The sequence below is a fragment of the Equus quagga genome, chromosome 9 (genome assembly GCF_021613505.1).
Source record: "Equus quagga isolate Etosha38 chromosome 9, UCLA_HA_Equagga_1.0, whole genome shotgun sequence".
In the NCBI taxonomy this organism is placed as follows: Eukaryota; Metazoa; Chordata; class Mammalia; order Perissodactyla; family Equidae; genus Equus; species Equus quagga.
The window spans coordinates 30,408,148-30,425,044 of NC_060275.1; positions in this window are offsets into that span (position 1 = coordinate 30,408,148).

Here is a 16,897-nt window from a genome sequence, read left to right on the forward strand (position 1 = left end):
AAATGTCCATTCTACCTAAAGCAATCTACAGATTCAGTGCTATCCCAATCAGAATCCCAATGACGTTCTTTACAGAATTAGAACAAAGAATCCTAAAATTCATATGGGGCAACAAAAGACCATGAATTGCTAAAGCAATCCTGAGAAAAAAGAACAAAACGGGAGGCATCACAATCCCTGATTTCAAAACATACTACAAAGCTACAGTAATCAAAACAGCATGGTACTGGTACAAAAACAGGTGCACAGATCAATGGAACAGAATTGAAAGCCCAGAAATAAAACCACACATCTATGGACAGCTTATCTTCGACAAAGGAGCTGAGGGCATACAATGGAGAAAAGAAAGTCTTTTCAACAAATGGTGCTAGGAAAACTGGAAAGCCACATGTAAAAGGATGAAAATTGACCATTCTTTCTCACCATTCACCAAAATAAACTCGAAATGGATCAACAACCTAAAGGGGAGACCTGAAACCATAAGGCTTCTAGAAGAAAATGTAGGCAGTACACTCGGACATCAGTTTTAAAAGGATCTTTTCGGACACCATGTCTTCTCAGAGAAGGGAAACAATAGAAAGAATAAACAAATGGGACTTCATCAGACTAAAGAGCTTCTTCAAGGCAAATGAAAACAGGATTGAAACAAAAAAACAACCCACTAACTGGGAAAAAATATTTGCAAGTCATATATCTGACAAAGGCTTAATATCCATAATATATAAAGAACTCATGCAACTCAACAACAAAAAATCAAACAACCCAATCAAAAAATGGGCAGGAGACTGAACAGATATTTCTCCAAAGAAGATATACGGATGGCCAATAGGCACGTGAAAAGATGTTCATCATCGCTGATCATCAGGGAAATGCAAATCAAAACTACACTAAGATATCACCTTACACCCATTAGAGTGACAAAAATATCTAAAACTAATAGTAACAAAAGTTGGAGAAGTTGTGGAGAGAAAGGAACACTCATACACTGCTGGTGGGAATGCAAACTGGTGCAGCCACTATGGAAAACGGTATGGAGATTCCTCAAAAGATTAAAAATAGAACTGCCATACGACCCAGCTATCCCACTACTGGGTATCTATCCAGAGAGCTTGAAGTCAGCAATTCCAAAAGTCCTATGCACCCCAATGTTTATTGCAGCATTATTTACAATAGCCAAGACATGGAAGCAACCTAAGTGCCCATCAACAGATGATTGGATAAAGAAGATGTGGTATATATGTACAATGGAATACCACTCAGTCATAAAACAGAACAAAATCGTCCCATTTGCAACAACATGGATGGACCTTGAGGGAATTATGTTAAGTGAAATAAGCTAGACAGAGAAGGACAATCTCTGTATGACTCCCCTCATATGAGGAATTTAAAAATGTAGACAAAAAGAACAGATTAGTGGCTACCTGGGGAAAGATGGGGTGGGGAGTGGGCACAAAGGGTGAAGGGGTGCACCTATAACACGACTGACAAACAATAATGTACAACTGAAATTTCACAAGATTGTAACCTATCATTAACTCAATAAAAATTTTAAAAAATACCTAAAACTGTAACACCTTAATTTGAATGCAAAGGCAAACAACAATTACAATTAAAAGGCAAAGTTAAGACTTAAAGCTCTTTCAGTAAATTGTCTGATTATACTTGAGAACCTCTTTCAGATAAATAAATCTTATTTTTACCCTTCTACTTAAGTGCTTTTCTCACTTAGGCCCACAAATATAATAACATATTCTGTTCATACAAATATAGCTAGACACACTTCTTTTGATTTTCTCCCTTCTTTCATGTTTCCTTTTTTTTTTTTTATGATTATGGCAACATTGACAACTGTGTTCATTGCGATCTATGGCTGGCTATACCTTTAAGTACCTAGCTTGGAAATCATTTTGTCCCTCTAGATTTGAAAAATTACACCCCCGTTTCCCAATTCAAGATACTCTGAGACAGAGCTGTGCTGTCTGCAAGAAAATTAGTTCTGAGAATAGGATTGCTGTTTGCACCACGCACTCTGCTCTTTTGCCAGCAATAATCAAAGCGAGCTTGTATTTCTTTAATGACAAAGCCTCCCGGTGTGTTAATTTGGTTCTCTGTGACACTACATCTTGTCAGAGGAGTGAGAGAAATGGTGAAACACACATTAATATCACTGTCAGCCAAGTGGTACATTTTCCTGTGTAAGCCATAACTGAAGGGTGAGGGTCTTTGGTTCTCCACCTCTTGGATGGTTTCTGGGTTCTGAGAAAACTGTGGACTCACACTTTTTGTTGTATCCAAGGGGAGAACTTAGTCCACATGACTGCTTGCTCTGGCCCGAGAGAAACTGTTTCTCTGCAATGAGAAATCAGTCTGCTATGGAGCATCATCTCATCTCTTCACTGTCCCCTACATGTGTCTGACCCCATGTCAGGGAGGGAAGAGGAGAGAATTTCCCATCAGATACACCTGACCCTGAGTGATGGCGGACAGTCACTCCAAACTCAATACTCTCACTTGTAAAATAATGACAATGACACTTAATTCAGTGGACTAGTGATAGGATTAAGAAAAATGCCAAAATTGCTTTGCAGTCAGAATATTCACCCTCTGCTCTTCTCAGACCTGCAGCTGATTCATAAAACAACAAAGCACCAACTTAGTTCAGAGGTGATCGTGAAATGCAGTTCTAGGTATTTCAAAGTGTGGCTAAAATGGGACCTGAGGTTGGGAGTGTCCGGAACCCAGGATAGTTCTGGAAATGTCTGTCCACTCATATCAGGTATTTCAAAACTGGGGACTTTCAGCCCAACCTATAAACTTTTCAAGCTGCAACGACAGTAGTCCTGTTGTCCTTGCAGTTATATGTGTTGCCGACTGCTTTTAAGGTCCTACGATCATTTCCCAGGGTTTTATAGGCATCCTTCTTTTGCTTCTTTTTCTTGGGCAATTCCTACATCTTCCAAACTTGTATTTTAGCATTGGGCTTCTTTATCAGAAGGTAGGACTCAAATTGATGGTGGTTGGTTCTAGAAATCATTCTTATTCCTTTGAATGAGTAACTGCCTCCCAAATAGCTTGCTAAAGAGGAACTAGCACTTTCCTTTCCTCTTTCCTTTCTCACCAAGAAAGCTCTGAGTTCACAGCAACCACTGGTGCCTGTCAGCATGCCCATCACGACTGCAAACCAGCCCAGCTGAGGGGAGTACTTGCGGGAAGTTCTCAGGGCCTGGGTGTTTGGTTTGCCTCTTCCTGTTTGCCTTGTAGCTTTAAATAATGCGGTTGCTTCACAACCACTTGTTTTTTGAGTAGGGAACAGGGCATATTTTTCTAGTAGATAAAATGACTTCCCACCATTCACTCTTTGTTATTTCCCCTTTCTGAAGGGCGGTCTGGTGAATGCAGCGCAATGTGTAATACACGCTTTCCTGTTTTCTGCTCTTTCTCCATTGGGCTTGTCAGTCAGTCATGGGCTTGGTTCTGGGGAGGATGTGGCATTCAGGAGAAGGAAGATGAAGAGAATTTGTGTGCATTTTCCTTCTCAGAGAGCACACATCCTATTTCTGTACTGGAATCAGGTGCCAGTGGCAGTTAAAAGTACCCAAGATGCTATATATCCAAGTTATGCCTTGGAAAGCTAGTCATTAGGAAAAAAGGAGTAATAGAAATCCGGGATGATACCACAACTTCACAAAATACATCGTACACCTCTGTAATAACTCACTGATGAATTGTGATGTGTTATGATAGATGAGATACAAATCAAGGGCTTAAATTGACTTTGGGAGAAAATAATGTGTTTAGGATCTAGACTGTTTTGGGAAAATACTCTGTGACCATTTATCATTTCTGATCCCATATCCTAAATGAAAGATTTATCTCTCTATCACTGTTCCCATATGCTTTGTTTTGTTAAAGAATCAGGATCCAGCCAGCTTCTTGTCCCAATTTAGCTTTGCCCTTCTACTAGCAAATTTGGACTCCCTTTCTGCCTCTAGACACCTGCTAGTATCTAGTGGTTGCAAGGAAGGAGATTGGTGTTGGCCATCTGTCCCATGGCCAGTGGCATTAAGTGAAAGTAGTTGTTTGAATCACAACTATGGACATGAAGTTTTCTTCAGTGCCATATTCATGATGACAATTTTCCTCTTAAAATTTTATCAGTGAGAATTTCTCTTCAGCTTTAATTTATTAATCCTAAATGAATAGAAATAACATAGAGATAAGTAATGGATTCAGGACATAGATATTTCTGTTATGTGATGCATGATGCTATTCATAGCCATCCTGAATAAGTGAACTTTGTTTATATAGTGGGAGCTTAAAAGGTCTCCTAACTCAATGTGTCAAGCAACAGCCTACCAATTTTGCCATCATAGCTGTCATTTAATTTCTTCTGAAATCTTTTGCTTTATAATAAAACATTTCTTACCAAGTGTGCAAGTATTTTATTATAAATTAGCATATATTTCAGGACACAGGTGGGAATAGAACTTGATATATATTGGGTAGTGACAAGGAGAATGGTACTGATTGTAAAGATGGGGGTAGATTGGCTGTATAGATTTTGCTTACTACATGTATTTCCTAAGGGCCCATTCCCTTGACATATCTTAGTGAGATAAATGCAGTGTGATAGTCAAATCAGACCCTAGGCTCTGAGGCCCCAGCTGGAGGATCATGAGTCAGCTACTGACTATGCACCTTAAGTCAATTCTTGACTGCAGTCAACAGTGAAAACTAATCCTCAGACTTCTTCAGAGGCACCAACTACTTCTCTTTTCACCACCTCTTGGGTAAAGGAGCCACAGTAACCAAGTAGATCATTTCCTCTTGCTTCCCTGACAGTTTCCTAGGATTCTGGGCTTTGAGAACCAGAAACCCGCAATTTTGAAGAAGAGTCACTCTGTAGAGCCTCAAATGATGTCAGGAAAAAGGGAAAGGTCTATAGGAAAAAGAGTAAGAGATAAGGTAATGTGTGCTGGCCTGGTAGCAACTGTTAGGTTGAATGCTCAATAGCCTGAAGAATTTTCCCACTTCTGGCTTTAAAAGCCAAAACTATGCATTGGGGAGAATGATCCCTACCAGGTCCCACTGAGAATTTCACAAAAGCCACAGCAGGTGGCATGAAGAAGCTATGTAAGAGTTTATCTACTTGGAAGGAACTTGAACTTCAGCAAGGACAACACTTATTGAGACTTCATTCCTCCTCCTAATGTGACAACAATACAGGATGTTTGTAGGCTGTCACATATGGGAGGGAGTAGAAATGTGATGATACCTCAGAAGGACTCATTTCCAGACAATAAAAGGCAACAACATGTACTTAATAACCCAAAGCACCTCTTAGGCACAGTATGCATCTTTATGTGGTACTGGGCTTGGGGAGAGCTGATGAAGAAATTAAAGATGCCTTTCTGAATTGGTTGCTTAAAGCCTAACTGGAGATTTGAAACCTATATATGGGAAATAGCTTATGGAGTGATAACAAGTAAAGTAGTAAAACATTGTTTTGTTTAATTTGGGGGGGTGGGGGTGGGGGAGGGGTCATTTCCCAAAACAGCAAAGAAAGTTGGAAGTAGTAAGAGAGTGAAAAGAATATAAGAATGAAGGATAAGAAAGACGATTTTAATTTTTCTTTATCCTCTCAAAATTAAAATGTTGACCATTAAAGGGAAACTTTCTCTAACGTCATGGAACCCAGGAACTACATTGTCCCTCCTCTTCTTCAGTCATCAAAAGCTCACTGATTCTATGAGATCTCCAGCGAATCCCATCTTTTCCGTGAAGCCTGAGCTCACAGACATGATTTCCTTTTCTGAAGTCCTCTCCCATCCAACTTTCTACCTATTCTGACTTGATCCTCAGTTTCTGATGGTGTGTATCAAGTCTCAGAGTATAAGAAAGTGGAGGGGTGTCGAAGATGAGAGAGAAGCTCAAAGTCATATGAGCCATCAATAAAGCCATGGGGTTGATGTCTTTGTGAAGACAAGACCAAGAGAGAATATAATTGTCTTTTCAAAGAGTTGATGGGTTGTCATGTAGGAAAAGAAGCAATTTCCTCCTCCATTTTCCCAGAGCACTAGGAGCTAGGGCTAATAAATAGAAAATATTGGGAAAAGATTTTAGTTTGCCAGAAGAAGAAAAAAAAAATAATAGCTAGAAGATCCCAAAATAGAACATAGAGTAGTGGCCTCCTCTTCATTTGCAATACTCAGGACAAGCACAGTTGTCATCCATTAGGGACACTTTGTACAGGGGATCCTTAAACCGGTCTCCACGATGGACTAGATTAGGTTATTTTAATGATTCATTCTAAATTGAAGACTCTATTATGTTAAAACTACAGTATAAATTATATATGTTTTACCAAAGTAATCTACATTTATGCTAAAAAATTAAAATACTGATAAGAAAAAAAGAATCACTTGTATGAATCATTCAGACTTAAACCCACTTACATTTTGTATGAATCTTTTCAGAACTTTATTTACATATAAATTTCTTCAAGAATGGATTCATGTTCCACATGTTATTCTCCAGTCTGCTCTTCCACCTTGTCAGTGCATCGCGAGCATCTGCCTATTTCATAAGATATAGGTCTAAGCCCTTTTAATAGTTGTATCATACAGTAATCAATTTCTTATTGTTAAACATTAAGGTTATCTCCAATTCTTCACTAATGTAAATAATAGCACAATGGAAGTCCTTATACATAGATCTTTTTAAATTTGTCTAATTATTTCTTTAGAATATCTTTTTATAAGTAAAGCAATTAGACCAACTTTATACATATTCTTAATACTTTTAGGATACCAGGAGATCCTGCCCTCTGGAAAAGTGGGACAAATTCCAACTCTTAGCAGCTGTATATGAGAAAGCCTATTTACGCAAACTTTCACCAAAACTGAACACTAGCTTTCTCTTTGATCTTTGCCAATTTGACAGGTGAAAAATTATTTCTTGTTTTAATTTGTTGTCCTTTCATTACTAGTGAGATTGAGCATTTTTCTATGCATTAACAAGTATTTATAATTACTCTTCCGTGAGTTGCCTATTTATATCCTTTGCTCATTTTTCTCCTGGAGCAGTCTTATTGGTTTATGACAGCTATATGTATATTAATGACATTAGCCCTTTTTATTTATGTTGCTAGTATTATTTTCCATGTTATTTGCTTTTTACTTCATATATATGTTTTCTTTTTACCTAGATAAGTTTTGCATTTTTATTTGGCTGAATTTATCAATATTTACTTTTGTAATTTCTGGTTTCACACAAGGATTGGAAAATTCTTTTCACCTGAAGGTGTGAATATTAACTTTAAGCAGGATCTGTAATATTTACTTCTTCATATGCCCTAAAACGTCCATGCAGTTCCAGACTTACGTTCATTGACTGAGGAGAGAGGGTCACTAGTAAAAACATATATAGTTCAGGCAGATGAACAGACCCCTTCCTTTTGCTTTTTCTGTTCAGCCTTTTTTATTATATATATTTCCTTTATATTTCCCTTCTAAGATTTGGCTTTAGGTAGACTTATGAAATAAATCTCCCTGAGAAATTTTGCATTGCTTGAAGAAAAAGGGCTTGATACAAAGTAGTTTCATTATTACAGGATGGATTGATCCATATTTGAGGTGTGTGTGTGTACCTATATAAGGATGTGCATACAAATATTCATACTCACACACAACTTAAACTTATAATTGTTTTCTCCATGTTGCCTCTAAGATTTTTGGATTTCTAAGAACACTGCAAGTTCATTTGTGGTAATCACCTTCATTGATTCCCTATAATACGTAGGCTTTATAAGTATATATGGATAGTCATTTGCATTATTTAACAAATATTTATCGTTATAATTGTCAATAACAAAGCAATTGTTAAGCACCTTTTCTCTATAAGTCACTATGTAAGCTGTCATGGAGATAAAAAGGAAATTAAATATATAACTGGCTGGAAGCAGAGGTGAAATATATTGAAGAGGGAAATGGCTAGAGGTTATGCAGTCAGTGCAGTGGTCAGAGTAAGAGGTGATGAAGACCTGAACCATACCGGTGGCCATACCCGTGGAAAAGAGGAGAGGAGGTATGCATGAGCCATGCTGCAAAGAGAGCACTGTCAGGCCCATTAGGAAGTCAATCTCAAAGAAGAGGGAGTCAGGTCTGTGTGTGAGGGAAAAGAAAAACCATGCCATCAACAGGTAGCAAGGGTCATAAAAGGAAAGGTATAGGGAAAAGATGAGTTTGATTTTTGATGTATTCAGTTGACTATGAGAACAATGCACATTTGGGTAAAAGACGATATGTGTTTGTCTGCCTGACTTCAAGTCTGGTTTTTAGGGTTTAGCATCACACAAGGAGGAGCAAATCCCCTACAGCCCTTGAACATTTATACGATGTTTAAAAAAAATCTTTGCAAATGTATTACCTATGAAAGTAGAATAGGAATTTTCTGAGAAGAATGAAGGGAAAACCACTTTCAGATTATTGGTTTGGCATGTGTAAAGAAAAGGATGAATGAAATAGCCTGGCTATTCAAAGAGCTATAAGTGATTCAGTATTTATGAAATAAAAAAGTGGGACTAAGAGAATTTTGAGAGATGGAACTTGCTTTTCTGTATTCCCTGCAAGAAAATGGAGGTTGTGTGTTTAGATGGCAGCACCACAAGACGGAAGAAGCCTAAACCTTGAGTCATCAATTGGCAAGAAGCTGCAATAAAAGGCTCTCAGCTCTTAAGTGAGGTATAAACACTTACTTTGCTACCCTGCAGAAATTTGGGGGTTGTTTGTTTCAACAGCTAGAATTAAATACCAAACATATGTACCCACCTCATAAAGTTATTTTAAGTTTAAAAGTGTTAACACATGCTAAATGTTTAGTGTATTGCCTAGCAGCAGCGAACAGTAAGTTTTCAATAACAATATAACAATAATAATTATATATTATAATAAATTATAAAGGGAGTGCCATATATATATATAGTGTGTGTGTGTGTACATATATATACAAACACATACGTGACTGTTAGTTATCCTTTCTTGGACAATTCAGAAATAGAAAAGTAAATAAAATCCAGGGCTCACTATTCACTTTCTCCCAGCCACCTGAGTTAGGAATTCTCCTTTCGTCCCACGCCTCACTAGGAATCTTGATTCTAGGGCTCATCATCTTGTATTGTATTTATTTATTGGCTCATATAGGCTTCATACTAATTAGACTATAATGTTTTAAGGGTAGACTCTTCATTTTATATATCTTTATATTCCTAGAGTCCAGTATGAAGTCTGGTACAAAGGAGCAGGCAATAAAAATTTGTTAGATTAGTAAATGACTTGTAAACATAGGGTGGTAGACTTGGATGAAAGCATAGAGATTAGCAGTCAATTCAACTCTTTTTTTTTTAAAGATGAAGAAACTGGGTACAGAGATGTTAAATAATTTACCCAATGTCATCCAGCTGGTTAGTGGAAGAACTTGGCATTGAAAGCAGTTTTCTTGAAATGTGGTTCCCACTATATTACACACTTCCTCCATTGAATTGGACAACAAAGGATATTTCAACAAAATAATCAGTGAGATTTTGCTCACTCTGAAGGTTTCTTTGAAGCACCAAGTCTTCCCAGTAACAACCCTTAAAGTTCACAAATTTGCAGGAAGAGGAAGGGGCAGCTTACAGAAAACCACAGACAGGAATTGAGTGTGGGACTTATTTGAAGCTTAGCAGCCTCGTATATGCACCTGCAGTGGGGCATCAAAGAAACACTTATAAAACCACAATAAGACTCTCTCTTTTTTCCCTTTTTTGAGAGTGTTAGCTTCTGCCTGGGGTTATGAGGAATGAAATAGCTTCCAGGAGAGACTGCTTGGGCTAATGAAATTTTAGAACCCCAAACCAAAATTTGCCACAGAGGGAGGGGCTGAGATAGTTTTGTCAGTGCACAGCTGTGGCAGGAGGCTTCGAAGGAGAGAGACAAAATTAAGAAATAACAACCCTCTCCCTTTACCACCAGGCCCCACTGATTTCAGATCTGCTGAATGAGAGTGCAATTTAAGAAACATCTGGCACAATGGGGAGAGATAAGGGAACCAGAACACCAGAGAAGTGAACCTAGGAACGCACCTGGTGGGCTCACATGTAATTAGGTCTTGATGTGTATGTCCACATACACATAGCCTCAAAGGCAGACACTGACACACACTCTGAAGGTCTCTTAATCCCAAAGCCAGAATCCTAGAAGTGAAAGTGAGAAATCTATCCTTTGTCCTCCACACACACATACATATATGTGTGCATGCATGCATAAGCACACACACATGTACACTGGCCAAGAATTCAAGGGAAAGAGAAAAAAGATAAGTAAATAAGCAGATTCTATTATGCTAAAGATATGAAAGACCTTATAACTGAGTGAATTATGCTCCAAATAAAAGTGAATAGTGTGTTTTTAAGAGTAAAGAGGACAAGAGAAGGGTAACATTTACATAGCACGAATGCACTGTGAATTTTGTTTTTTAAGAAGTCCAGGTAGAAAAACATATCCAAAATGTGAAGCTTGTTGGTTAATCCTGGAGTGAAGGGTGAGATGTATGGGATTTGTCTCTTGGAGGGAAATAGACTTATGCCAGTGGTTTAGTCTCCACCAAGAGAGAGTTCTAAGATGGGTAGTCTCAGCTTTAAGCAATTTTCATATGTAAATACTTAGTTTTACAAAAAAAAATTAAACGTGGATTATCACCCTATCTTATCTACCATGATGGCTTGATATGTGGATTAAATCATATAGCATATGTAAACCCATCTTAGCATCGCTAAATACTGTATAGATGTAAGACCTAAAACTAAACTCAGAATACCTAATTTATAAATTCAGACTATAAGTTATCTCTGTTATCTCATCTCTTTTTCCGTATTCCACTCTTTCTCTTCTTACATCCAAATAATTCATCATAGAGTTAGAACTATAATTCAGAACAAAGGAATGTGATTTTCCTCAGCTTTGTGCTGGTCAAAACCATATATGAAGCATTGAGTCGGGTTCACAGAGTGCCATTTTAAAGTGCATTGCTACCGCTGACAATCGGAATGGTGGAAAATGTAACTGTTCAATCTGAATAAGAAAAGACAATCTTTCAGTATTTAAATGACTTGTATGAAAGAGAATTTCAGAGATAGAAGCCAGCGTTTAAGAAGGAGAATCACTGTGTGGTATCTGACTGGAATAGTGTCTCTAACGGATGTTTCTCTCCCCAGTCCTGACTTCCAATTAGGTTTTAGCAATTTTTGAATTCTACGCTTGTTTGCAGTTAAGATGTGTGTCTATACAGAAAACTTTAATCCAGAAGCTTGTTATCAGACTGATTTAAATTCATGGTGAGTCAAAACGCTGGTCCTTGGAGAAGACCATTTTAGAGGAATGAAGTGCGACAAACAGCAGTTGGAGACATGTGCCATGTCAATGTACAACAATAAAGTAGAGCTTGGGTGGGTCAAGGAAGTCTATATCTGGAGCAGCGGTGAATCTTAGTGATGAAGATGGCTCCCTCTGACAGCATCTGGGCTAGCTATTTCAGGCAGATTCAAAGAAGTAGGAGTAGCAGTAGCGAGGACAAATTAATAAAAAGAGTCTCATGACCTCAGATTCAGAACTTATACTCTTTATCTCTACTGCTTGTTTAAATCTAGCCTAATTCTCTGAGAATGGAGAATCCTTTTCGAGCTTCAAATTCTGCTGAGGTGTGCGACCAAACCTGCAGAAATAGATCCTGAATGTTTTTAGACTGCTAGATTCTTTCTTTTCTCAAAAGACCAATGGTTTGTCTGTGTTTTACTATGTCTAGGTCCTAATATGTCTATGGAGAACATTAACACATCGAAACAGACAGATCATGTTTCCTTTAAAACTAGAGGGCTCTGATCTAGAGTTTAGCACCACCTGCAGAGTTTCGAATGTAGAATTGCCAAATGCCAAAATCTGAGGCCCTCATGTCAAGAATTATTTTAGAAATTCTTGGCCCTGGCATGACTGCATGTGTGTGGGTAATGACTGTACTAATTCTTGGGTTCCTTTTTGATGCTCACTGTGTATACTTTTTTTTTTTTAAAGATTTTATTTTTTCCTTTTTCTTCCCAAAGCCCCGCAGTACATAGTTGTATATTCTTCGTTGTGGGTCCTTCTAGTTGTGGCATGTGGGACGCTGCCTCAGCGTGGTTTGATGAGCAGTGCCATGTCCGCGCCCAGGATTTGAACCAACAAAACACTGGGCCGCCTGCAGCGGAGCGCGCGAACTTAACCACTTGGCCACGGGGCCAGCCCCTCACTGTGTATACTTTTATCTACAGCTATCTCAAAACTGCATTCATTGTTTTGTTCTATTTTGTTCTATGCTTCAGTTGCTGGCTCTGCTGACCTCTATCTCTGAGTCTTGGTCTTCCTTAGATTTATAACATGAACTGTCCATTCGCACCCACTGTTTTCTCTCTGGTACAGATCGGCCAGGAGGGAACTTGTATTCATGAGAAGGGAAGAGACAGTGAGAAAGCTATGACTAAGGATCTCAAATCCGCAGACTGAAACTTGTTCAGTCACCTGATGACCACAGGCAGGTTTGAGAGAGGTGATGTTGAAAGAAAATAGAGAGCAAATCTACGGTATATTACTGTTCAGTTTTAGTCCCAGACTTCATAAGCTGGGTTGGGCTGTGTCTAAGGGCCCAGTAGCGAGGACTCAATACAACCATCCTGGTCCCCTTTCCTGCATTTTGGTGATTTAATGCTCCAACAAAGAGAAGAAGCAACAAACAAAATCCAGCGGAAAGCTCATTAAGGCATCTAAGTGTTTCTTCTCAAAGTACCAGCAGTTGGTTTAGCCGTCACTGCCTGCCCTTTTTACCTTCGTCCTATTTCTAGTCTGGTTCGATACTGCAAGTGCCGGGAGTCCTCACTACTTGGGGGCATCTCAGGCCAGTTTTATGTCAACCCCCAATATATTTATGAGAAACAGATTTCCAAAAAAATGACCACATGGCAGATTCTGCAGAGGGCACAACACCTAATAATGCGAAAGTTTTTGCCCTTTATGATGTCATAAGCTCAAGGGCCTGGTGGCACCTAGATAGAAAAGTATTGTTGGCCTGGAACTATGCTAGCATTTCTCCTTCCCAGAGCCTGGAATGGGGTCTTGAACTGCCGCTAGTGAGTGGAGTGTACTGGTGCTATTAACTAAGCCCAGATTCATATAACCACAGTACTTTAAATGCGTTATCTACCGAAGACTTTGTGCCACATTAATTATGTTCTGCTTTATTTTGCTGGCCATATATTGTGAACATATTTGAGTTTGACCAGAGAGCAAGGGAAATTTCAGGTGAGGAGAGAGTGTCAAAAAAGAGTCAGGATATAAATTAATGTTTTTGCAATCTGTAAAAACAATTTCTTTTGGAAAAAGAAACAAATAACTAAACCTCAGAATGTGCAAGTTGGTGATTCATACATTCCATAGACTGAAAACGTTAAATTCTGAAAGCCTTTAGGCTGTGATTTTCTTGTCTCTTCCCTGTAACTTAAAATAGATGGAGGAAAAAGACAGCAGAGAGAAGGAGGGGGGATTAAATGAATCAAGAGTGGGACTGTCAAAGCTGCTATAAAGTCTGCAGGAAGGCAATAGCAGTAGGGAAAAGTAAAAAGGCTACAGTCATAAAGATGATGGCATTTGTGAAGCCGCGGAAAGAAATGTCAGGAGGGGTGCTTTCGAAATCTGAATAATAGAGGACTTAGACATTTCACATTCTAGATTATTTTATTGGTTCAACCAATCCACCTTGTACTAAATTTTGCATGTGAAAATAATTGGGTGCTTCAATAGAAAGGCCTTAAAGGCTTAAGTAATCCATTTATTCTATTACTCTATATCCATCAAGAAGTATTATTATTTTTTAGATTGGGCTAGGTGTGTTTCCTAAGATTAGTTTCAGAGTTTATCAAAATTTGATAATTCTCTAAGACAGTGGTTTCCTAGGCTAGCTGTGCTTTTGGATTGCTTAGGAATTTTTTTTTTTTAAAAATATGAATTCCCAGGGGCTATCTAAATCTAGAATCCAGAATTCAGAACATTGGAGGTGGGATATCTGGAAATCTGTGACACGAAGACCTGCCACATTTGGGAACCATAATTCTGAAGCAATGTAAGGACATTAATCTATTAGTCAATAATTTTCCAATAGCCTAAAAAGACAAAAGTTGTATTAGATAATTACCACTTCATTATTTAAGAATAAAAAACTGAGCACACAAAAGAATAATTATTTTGTTTTTTATTGTTTGCCTGATAGTAAGGCATGAACCACCAGGAGACCAGCTTTGGTTAACATAGGTTTCCAACTAATATCCTTTTAAAAAGACAATTAGAAATTAGAAATGCATTAAAAGAGATTTTTAAAAAAAGGGACCTGTAAGCTAAAATGAAAAGAGAAGAATGGCATTTGGATTAGAAATCTCAAGAAATGTGTTCAATGTCATCTTTAAACTGGAAACTAGCTCATCTTCCTCTTTGTAAAATAAGGGAAATGGATTAAAAACAAAAGCTCTGTTTCTTCAAATTCTAACATTCTATAATTCCATGATTCTAGAGACTATTGTATTTTAGAGACAACACACAGTGAAACAATAATTTGATGTCTGAGTATAATTTAAATATCTTTTTAATTGTTTTAACTTTGTTGGTAATTAACATCACCGTCTTCAGTTATAAAAGGTGGCATTTCTTTACATTTCATCAAGCTTTGAACTAAAAACCAGTCAGAGAGGACAATGTGTTTTTTTTTACTTAAAAGTCCTTTATAGATTCTGCCCTCAATTTTCTGAATTTCCATGTTTTTCCACATTTCATTCACATGTGTATTATTTACTGCTAGACTATAGTAATAAATACAATGAAGCATGTGTTTTTTTGGGGGGTTTTGTTTTATTTTTTGGTAAGGAAGACTGCTCCTGAGTTAACATCTGTGGCTAATCTTCCTCTTTTTGCCTGAAAAAGATTGTTGATGAGCTAACATCTGTGCCAATCCTCCTCCACTTTGTATGTGGGATACCACCACAGTGTGGCTTGATGAGTAGTGCTAGGTCCATGCCTGGGATCTGAATCTGTGAGCCCCTGGCTGCTGAAGCAGAGCACGCAAACTTAACCACTAAGCCACCAGGATGGCCCCTGAAGCATGTGTTTTAATGTGTTCATTTATTCATTCATGCTTTGATTCAACAATGTTGAATGAGGACCCAAGATGTGCCATGACTGTGCTGGGTACTAAGGATATGATGGGGAGTAAAATTAAGTGTGATCTCCACTTCCTCAGAGCTTCATGTGCTAGTGAGTAGAGACATTTGTCTCATGATTTCACTATCCATATTCAATTCCAATCGTGATAGGCATTCTGAAGGAGAAGAGGAATTTAAGTTGAGAACTAAGAGTCAAGTGTGTCTTCAGATGGGTAGAATGGAACTAGGCAAAGACAAAGAAGAAAATTTAAGATGAAGAAATCTGTATATATAAAAGTCCAGTAATTGAAGGTAATATGGAAAGTATAAAGGACAGAAAAAAGGAAAAGGAGACTGAGGACCGGGGAAAAAGAAGGAGAGATTTTAGGACCAGGTCTGAGTGGTAGTTATAGGAGTGAGCATGTAGACCCTGAATGCTGTCTGTGGGAGTCAGTGCTGTTCACCCAATATTTCAGGGATTCCTTCTGGGCACATAGTAGGATGGTACCTGCCCTTTGGAGTTAAGTGAGGCCCTTGACTTCTTTCAATTTTAGACATTCTAACAGGTGTGTAGTGGTATGACACTGTGATTTTAATTTGTGTTTCCCTAATGAGTAATGGTAGTGAATATTTTTCATGCTTATATCTTCCTTGGTAAAATGTCTGTTCACATCTTTTGCAGAAAACTATTGGAATATGCAGAAGACTATTTGGAGATACTACTTCTCATCTATTAAATTAGCAAAACCAGTATTCCTGGAGCCTCCTCCCCTTCCCCAACTCCCACAATTAAATGAACTGCTTTGACAAAGCCGTTATGAAACAGACACTCTCACACATTGCTGGAGGGAATGGAATATGATACAAATATTATTGTAGGGAATGTCACAATATAAAATAAAATTACATGTGTACTTTTCTTTATACTCAGCCACCCCAGTTTTAGGAATCTACACTCAAGATGCACTTCAACAAGCATGAGAGAACATATGCACACATTTATTCTCTGTTCAGCAGCAGGGGGTGTTCAAATGACTCAGTACTGCTGCACAATAGAGGGCCATGAGATCTTAAAACATAATGAGAATTATCTCCGTGCTGATTTGGAATGGTCTTCAGAGTACATTATTAAAGGAACAAATCAACGCTCAGAAGAGTAGTCATACAATAACGTCATTCACGTAAGCCAGTAGTTCTCAACTGGGGTGATTTTGCCCTCCAGGGGATATTGGGCAACGTCTAGAGACAATTTTGGTTGTCATAGTTGGGAAGGTGCTCTTGTTATCTAGTGGGTACAAGTCAGGCATGTTCAGAACAAATTAACACAACAAAGAATTAACGATACATCTAACAAACAGATCTTGGTTTCTTTGTTAAAGGAATCAGGGGTGTGGGGGGAAATGTCTGCTACTAGATCTGAGACAGGAAAAATATAAGTTGAGTCTGGAATATATTCTTATGCTAGAAAGCAGAGGTGCATCCAGAATCTAGTAAGAGCATGTCAGGAGGAATAAGAAACCAGCCCGCAAAGATGTCCATTGGCCAATATGCGCAAATTTGAACATAAAGAGTTGCATGAAAAGAATGTCTATAATTGACTGTATAACACTAAATGTGTATTTCATTTATTTAATGACAAGTCAGAGA